This window comes from Mastomys coucha, unplaced genomic scaffold, assembly GCF_008632895.1.
Source record: "Mastomys coucha isolate ucsf_1 unplaced genomic scaffold, UCSF_Mcou_1 pScaffold15, whole genome shotgun sequence".
NCBI classification, from domain to species: Eukaryota; Metazoa; Chordata; class Mammalia; order Rodentia; family Muridae; genus Mastomys; species Mastomys coucha.
Window position 1 is genome coordinate 16200728 of NW_022196897.1, and position 7692 is coordinate 16208419.

Below are 7692 nucleotides of genomic sequence, written 5' to 3' on the forward strand. Positions count from 1 at the left end.
TAGCTTCACACGGGAAAGTAATGTTATTGACAGCATTAATAAGCTAAAGGAGGGACTTGGGTAAGCATCTATTGGCTGCTTTGTACACCTCTCTCAAAGTGTTTGACAAAAGTCAACAGACGGACTCTCACCTAAAGCCAGAGCATTAGCTGTGACCATCCATCCGTCTCAGACCACACAATGACCACAGCAATGCAAAACTCCACCCGGTACCATGCCCAGCTGGTGTGCACAGCCCAGAAACAGCTGTAAGCTTCTGCCAGGAGCTGGCAAAGAAGCCAGGGCTGAAGGGCCCATGACAAAAAGGCAAAAAGGAAGTGTGGAGTATGAGCTGGCTGTCTGCTGGCCATCCTCCTCTAGGCAGTAGGCTTCTGTGCACTTACAGCTCGAGAAGAGACCAGGATGGAAGCAGCAAGGAAAGGCTGGATTCTTAAGCAGTGTTTTTTTTTTTTTTTTAAGTCTCAACAATGTGAGAAAATAAAAATTAGACAGTTGTGAACATGGCTCAGTAAATGAGGTAATTGTTGAGCAAGCATGGAGACTTCAGTTCAGATAGCCAGCACCTGTAAGAAAGCTGGGGATGGGGCTGGTGAGATGGCTCAGTGGGGAAGAGCACCGACTGCTCTTCAGAAGGTCATGAGTTCAAATCCCAGCAACCACATGGTGGCTCACAACCACCCGTAATGAGATCTGATGCCCTCTTCTGGTGTGTCTGAAGACAGCTACAGTGTACTTACATATAATAAATAAATAAATCTTTAAAAAAAAAAAAAAGAAAATAAAGCTGGGGATGGTGGTGTATGACTGTAATCCAGTACTGAGAGAGAGAGGAAACATCAGATTCTCGCAACTCCCTGGCTGCCTCATCTCAGAATCAGTGAGCTCCATGCTCAGTGAGAAAGACTGTCTCAAAAAAATAGAAAAGGCTGGAGAGATGTCTCCGTGGTTAGAGTACTTACTGCTCTTGTAGAGGACCTGGGTCCCCAACACGCACTTGGTGGCTCAGGGCTGTCTATAACCAATCTATGGTGTTTCTGTCACTTTCTTCTAGCATGTTGTTATATATAAGTGCTCTATGTGCATATGTGCATGCATGCAAGCAATGCAAATTGATAAATATACAAAATGAAAATGAATCCTTAAATAAAGTAAATAAACATAAAAGAAAAGCTGAGGAAGACCCCCCAGGCCTCTGGAAAAAAGAAATGAAGAAAGCAGGAGGGGAGAGAAGAAAAGAGTGAGTACGCGTGAAGTTCAGGGCACACTAAGGGAAGCCCCAGCGACTCCCAGGATTAAGGGAGTCAGCAGCAAGTCAGGTCTTTAGGTGGCAAACTCCAGCTTTGGAGGAGGAGAGCCAGTTCACTGGATAGAATCCTCCTGCTGTTCCGTGAATGTCTGAAAGGGACATTTAAGCAGCACCAGCTTCAGGAACACACCCCCCCCCCCAGCCAGAACCTCGATGCATTGTCATCCACAAGGTCTGGCACTGAGTCAAATAGCAGCAGTCATCCTGAAAGACTGATCTAGAGGAAAGGAAGTGAGCTATAGAAAGAGGCCTGTGGGAACTGCAGATATTAAAGTCATCAGATGTAGTATTTGAGGGTTTTGTCAGTCTGACAAAAAATCTGAGATAAACAACTTAACAGAAGAAAAGATTTATTGTTGCTCATGTCTTCTGAGGTCTCAGTCCACAGTCACTGGGCTCTGCAGTTTCTGGGCCCATACACAATGAATGTGTTGAGAGGAAGCTGCTTGGCTCTTAGTTGCCTAGGATTGGGGAGGAGGAAAAGAGGACAAGACAGATCCTTTAAAGTCACCTCCAGAGGGAATGATGTCTTCCCATTAGGCCCCACTTCCAGCTATTGTTCTCGGGACCAACCTTCAATGCTTGAGCCTTGTGGGGGGGGTATATTTTCTATCCAAACTGTACCATGTGGCCTTTAAGTAATTCTGATAAAAAAGCAATCAAGAAGAGGCATGGAATTGATGAATAATTTGAGAACAGGGGTTCATATATACGCGTGAGTTGACAATCTATTAATATAGGAAGCTAAAATAATTTAAGAGTGAGCTCAGAAGTAGAATAGACACAGTCAAGAAAACAACTGATGATTCTGGAAGACAAGTTGAAGGAACCCCAGTGGGAGATAATGAATCCTAAGCCAAGCTCGGCTGCATAGACAGAACTGCCTCAAAGATAAATAAATACAAATTAAAGATGGCGAGAAGATTGGAGATGAAGCACTGATACTCAAAATCATTCAGAAAGCTTGAGAAGGCCATAATTAAGAAAAAAAAAGAAAAGAAAAGACACACGGGTAGAGACTGATTGTCTATATAGAAAATTGTCTGTATATTGTCTGTATAGGAAATCAAAAGGAATTTACAAGAATCTAAGCTTAAGCAAGACCAGAAAAGTCGTACAAGATTCAACATACAAAACCCAAGTGCATGTGTATATATGAATATCTAAGTAACAAATATAATTTCATTTACAAAGCAAGTAAAATAATTAGGCATAAACTTAGCAAAATATGTAAAGGGTTAATAAAGAGCTGGAGCTGCAGGCAGCTATGAGCAGCCACCATGTGGGTGCTGGGAATCAAACTGGTCCCCTGGAAGAACAGTAAGTGCTTTTAACCACTGAGCCATCTCTCCAGCTCCCCAGCCAGGAATGGTGAGTCAGACAGGTCTATTCCACAGTGCATATGGAAGGACACAGGAAATGGAAAGGCAGAAACTGGATCCTACCGCAGGGAAAGCCACATTAAAGAATAAAGTGAAGAGCCAAAGCATGATCCAGACTGAGGACCAGAGTGGGAACTGGAGCCCGCCAAACCATCACACCCAGCTGACAGCTAAGGAGCACACAAGAGCTACTCTTGTACAGAAGGATGCTGCTCATGGAAGATGCTGCAGGGCTGGACACCTGTGGGCCACAGAGCCAACTCACAAAGGTGTCTTCTGACCTCCACATGCATGCTATGGCATGTGCTTGCACACACATGTGCACTTTATATGCATGTTATGGCATGCATACATACACACATAAGATTTAAAAATACATGTAACATTTTTAAAAGTCTGACTTTGATCTTGGGTTCACATCTTTGCTGCCCAAAATAAACTCACCAAAAAGATCATGGATTTAAGTGTAAAATATAAAATTACAAAACATTCAGGGAACAAATGTATGTCGTCATCCTCTAGCCCATGGGCAATTTCCTAGATGATACCAAGAGCATGTGGAAGGGGAAATTGATAAAAACAGCTTTAATCACAATTAAAATGATTACCTTCTGAATAATATTTCATCCAATCAGCATTTGGCCAGGTATCTGACACATTTCATGAAGACTAAATGAATAAAAATAAATGTGTTGTTCTTCAGAGAACAGAACTGAGATTTCATCTCACTTAGATCAAAGAAATGCCAATGACTTCTCTTTTCAGTACTCCGTGTATGATCATAAAATAAAGTCATTTACAAAGTAAATACAGAGAGGAACTTGATGCATTTGAGGAAGGCGGGCTTCAAAGGATTACAAAGGAAAGGGCCCACAATTAACCTGAAGACACAGAATGTCTCTCAAGCTTGGAGATGTCCTCACGGGGGCAGCTCTTCACCTCGGCCACTCAGTGTGAGCAAGGCTTCACAGCAACATGTGGTACAGTCACCATGATGGGCAAATGGTTTAACTGGCTTTCCATGGGGGCTGGAGATGGCTCAGTGGATAAGAGCCCTGGCTGCTCCTGCAGAGGCCCAGGATCCAGCTCCCAGCATCCACCTGGTAGTTCACAACCATTGATATCTCCAGTTTCAGGAGATTTGATACCCTCTTTCTAACCTCAAAGGCACCAAACATGGACATGGTACACACACATATGTGCAGGCCAATGTTCACACACATAAAATAAAATAAACAAATCTAAAAAGAAAGAACACCCTGTGAAGTTACTAAATTTCATGAGAGATTGTAGCATAATTGTTACATACAAAGCTAATAAACAAAGAGCAATTGCTTGAGGAGTGTGGAGGTGCATACCTTTAATCCCAGCACTTGGGAGGCAGAGGCAGGTGGATCTCTGTGAGTTCAAGACCAGCCTAATCTGCACAGAGAGTTCTAAGATAACCAGGGCTACATAGTGATAGCTTGTCTCAAAAACTAACAAACAACAACAAAAAGCAATGGTTTTTCTTTATCCTAACCAAAATTAAATAAAGATGGAAAATGAAAACTTCAAAGACATACCTGAGAATAGAACAGAGAGCATAAGGTCCTCAGGAAAATACAGTGACATGTGCTTTAAGCATTTATAAAGAAAGTAATAAAAGACGTTCGGTGCCATGTGGAGAAATGTGGAGATTATTCTCAATATCCAAACCCCACTGTGCAGATGCCTCTTACCTCCCCGTTCACACCATGGCCTGCAGTTTCAGTATACATGCTATAATGACACATGGATGGCTTTGGTGTGAATGGGGCTTGTTGATCTTAGCAAAAGCCAAGAAGAACAAAGTCTATCAAAGAATCTCTAAGAAGCAGCTCTGGGCCTTGACAGTTACTGGACACCCAAAGGATACCGTTCCACAGCCTATTCCACACCCAAAACTTCCGGCTAGCAAGTAGGGTGAGAGAATGAGAAACACACTGTTCTTATTCAGTCAATGTAACCATATGTGTAGAAAAGAAGAGGAGAAACTCTAAACTACTTGAATTCCATGAGATTGCTGAGTCAAAGCCGAAGGCAACAAGCAAAGCTAATTGGTTTTCTATATAGTAGCAACAAATACTCGAGCAGTCTTTAAATACCACTTAATACTACCAACTACTTAAGAAAAAAGTCACTACACAAATGTCAGGGAGCTTTCCACCCAATGCCACTGAGCACTGCTGGGGAAACTGAGGACCTGGGTTTTTTTTTTTTTTTGGTGGGGGGGTCAATCACCATTGGTGAATGGGAACACTCAATATGGTAATATATCGGTGCTTAAGGGCTAGGGTTTAACTCAGTCCCAGCTCCACCAAAAAGAAAAATGTATATAGTTTCTCCCCAAAGTGATCTGCTTTATATCGCAACATGCTTCATGGAACTTGATTACCAGATTCTAAATTACATATGGAAGCTCAGAGACTCAAAGAACATTAGGGTCATGCAGATGCAGACAGAGCTGGGATTCTGTTACTTGAAATAGAAATGTGTTAGGGGCCATAGTGAACATGTTGATGGGCTCAGGAGCAGAGAGGCCAGCCCTGGGATCCCAGAAACCACATGAACACACACATGCATGCACACGTACACACATGTGCACACACACACTCATACCCTCTCAGATACACTTTCACACATACATACTAATATTCTCTCAGATATACACACTCATACACATGTACACATATACACACACATACTCTCTCAGATATACTTTCACACATGCACACATTCATATTTTTTCAGATCCATACACTCATGCACATGCACACAGGCACACATGCACACACACACTCATACTCAGGTGCACACACATTTTCACTCCTGTACTGTATTCATTATTTTCCCTGTTATGGTCACAAAATATTTGATAAGAAGCAACTTCAGAGCAGAAGGGACAATTTAGGCTTATAGTTTGAGAGTCATGGTCTACCATGCTAGCTCAATTTTATAGTGGTTAAGAGACCAAATAGACAATAATGAACAGAAGACATGCATGTGGTCAGTTCACACACAATGACATTCAGCACATCAGCCCAAGAAATGCCAATTCAAGCCCAGGGAGGTATTCCTAAACAGCTACCAGAAAGGGCAAAGCTAAGCAGATACTAGTAAATGCTAACAAAACTTTGGAAGTCACCTGGAGGGCTGTCTAATGTTTGGACTTCTCTGAATCACATTGCCATCAATAAAATTCACATGAGAACCTCACATCAAGTTACAAAAATAATTCACAAAAAAAGCCTTCATTATGTTTACATATAATAAATTAATGATATGATATTGTTTTGGATTGCATTCATAGCTCTCTATGGTCATGTATGGCCCACAGGCCATGGGTTAGACACACCTAAACTTTCATGTTCTGCTGGCAGAATCCAACAGTTCTACCTACAAGTATCTACCCAACAGTGGGGCCACAAGGTGATGATCAGGAGTGCCATGGATACGACATGCCTGTGAACGCATGCTGTTTGTATGAGACCTCCCACCAACATGCATAGTAAACAAGGGTAGCATCTGATCATACAACAGAAAACTGCACGGTTGTGAAAAATGCCTGTGAAGAAATCACAGACTGCAGTGTTAAATGGGTATGGGATTCTGTGTTTCCATTTACACAAATCTTATAAACAGGCTATCTAGCTGGGATGGAACTGCCCCTTGAAAGACACGAGCTAGCCAAATTTCCCATGGAAGCAAAACACAATCGGAAGAGGCTTGTGTCTAGTAAGACCTGAAATCAGTAAGTATCATCAACCTTCTGGAAAATAAGGCCCCGTGGGGTTTTCTGGTGAATTCTACCAAAGATGGAAAGGAGATGTTGCACCAGTCCTCAACATGCTCTTCCAGAAAAGAAAAAACAAAACAAAACAAACAAACAAACAAAACACAAGTGTGCAAATATCACTGTGCTCATTCTGGGGCCAGCTACCTGGATGTGATGGTTAATCATGATTGTCCACATTGGCAGTGTTTAACATCACCATGGAAACACCTCTCTGAGCATGTCTGCCAGGGGGCTTCTGGAATACTTCCAGGAGAAAGCATGTTTGAGCATCAGCGATCATTGCTCTCTGCTTCCCAACTTCTGGTGCAATGTGATCAGATGCCTCATGCTCCTGTTACCATGCCTTCCCCATTGTGACAGACTGTGCATTCCAACAGTGAGCCAAAATACGCTCTCCCTTCCTCAAGCTGCTTTGGCCAGGTTTTAGATATAGTGGTAAGACAAGGAAAAAACAAAACAAAACAAAAAAGCACATGGTAAATTTCATCTGTCAGCTCAACTAGACTAAAGGGTCAAGTAACATATAAAGGCAGACCTATCAGAGTTACACTAGACTTCTCATACATAGAACACAAATGCCAGTCAAGGCTACTGCACCCAGAAAAACTCTCAATTACCATAGATGGAGAAACCAAGATATTCCATGACAAAACCAAATTTACACAATATATCTCCACAAATCCAGCCCTACAAAGGATAATAAATGGAAAACACCAATACAAGGAGGGAAACTACACCCTAGAAAAAGCAAGAAAGTCATCTTCTTTCAACAAATCCAAAAGATGATAGCCACAGAAACATAATTCCACCTCTAACAACAAAAATGTCAGGAAGCAACAACGACCATTTCTTAGTATCTCTTAACACCAATGATTCAATTGCCTAATAAAAAAAGACATAGACTAGCAGACTGGATACTTAAACAAGACCCAGCATTTTGCAGCATACAGGAAACACACTTCATTGACAAAGACAGACACTACCTCAGAGTAAAAGGCTGGAAAACAATTTTCCAAGCAAATGGTCCCAAGAAACAAGCTGGAATAGCCATTCTAATATCGAATAAAATCAACTTTCAGCCAAAAGTTATCAAAAAAGATAAGGAAGGACACTTCGTACTCATCAAAGAGAAAATCTACCAAGATGAACTCTCAATTCTAAACATCTATGCTCCAAATGCAAGGGCA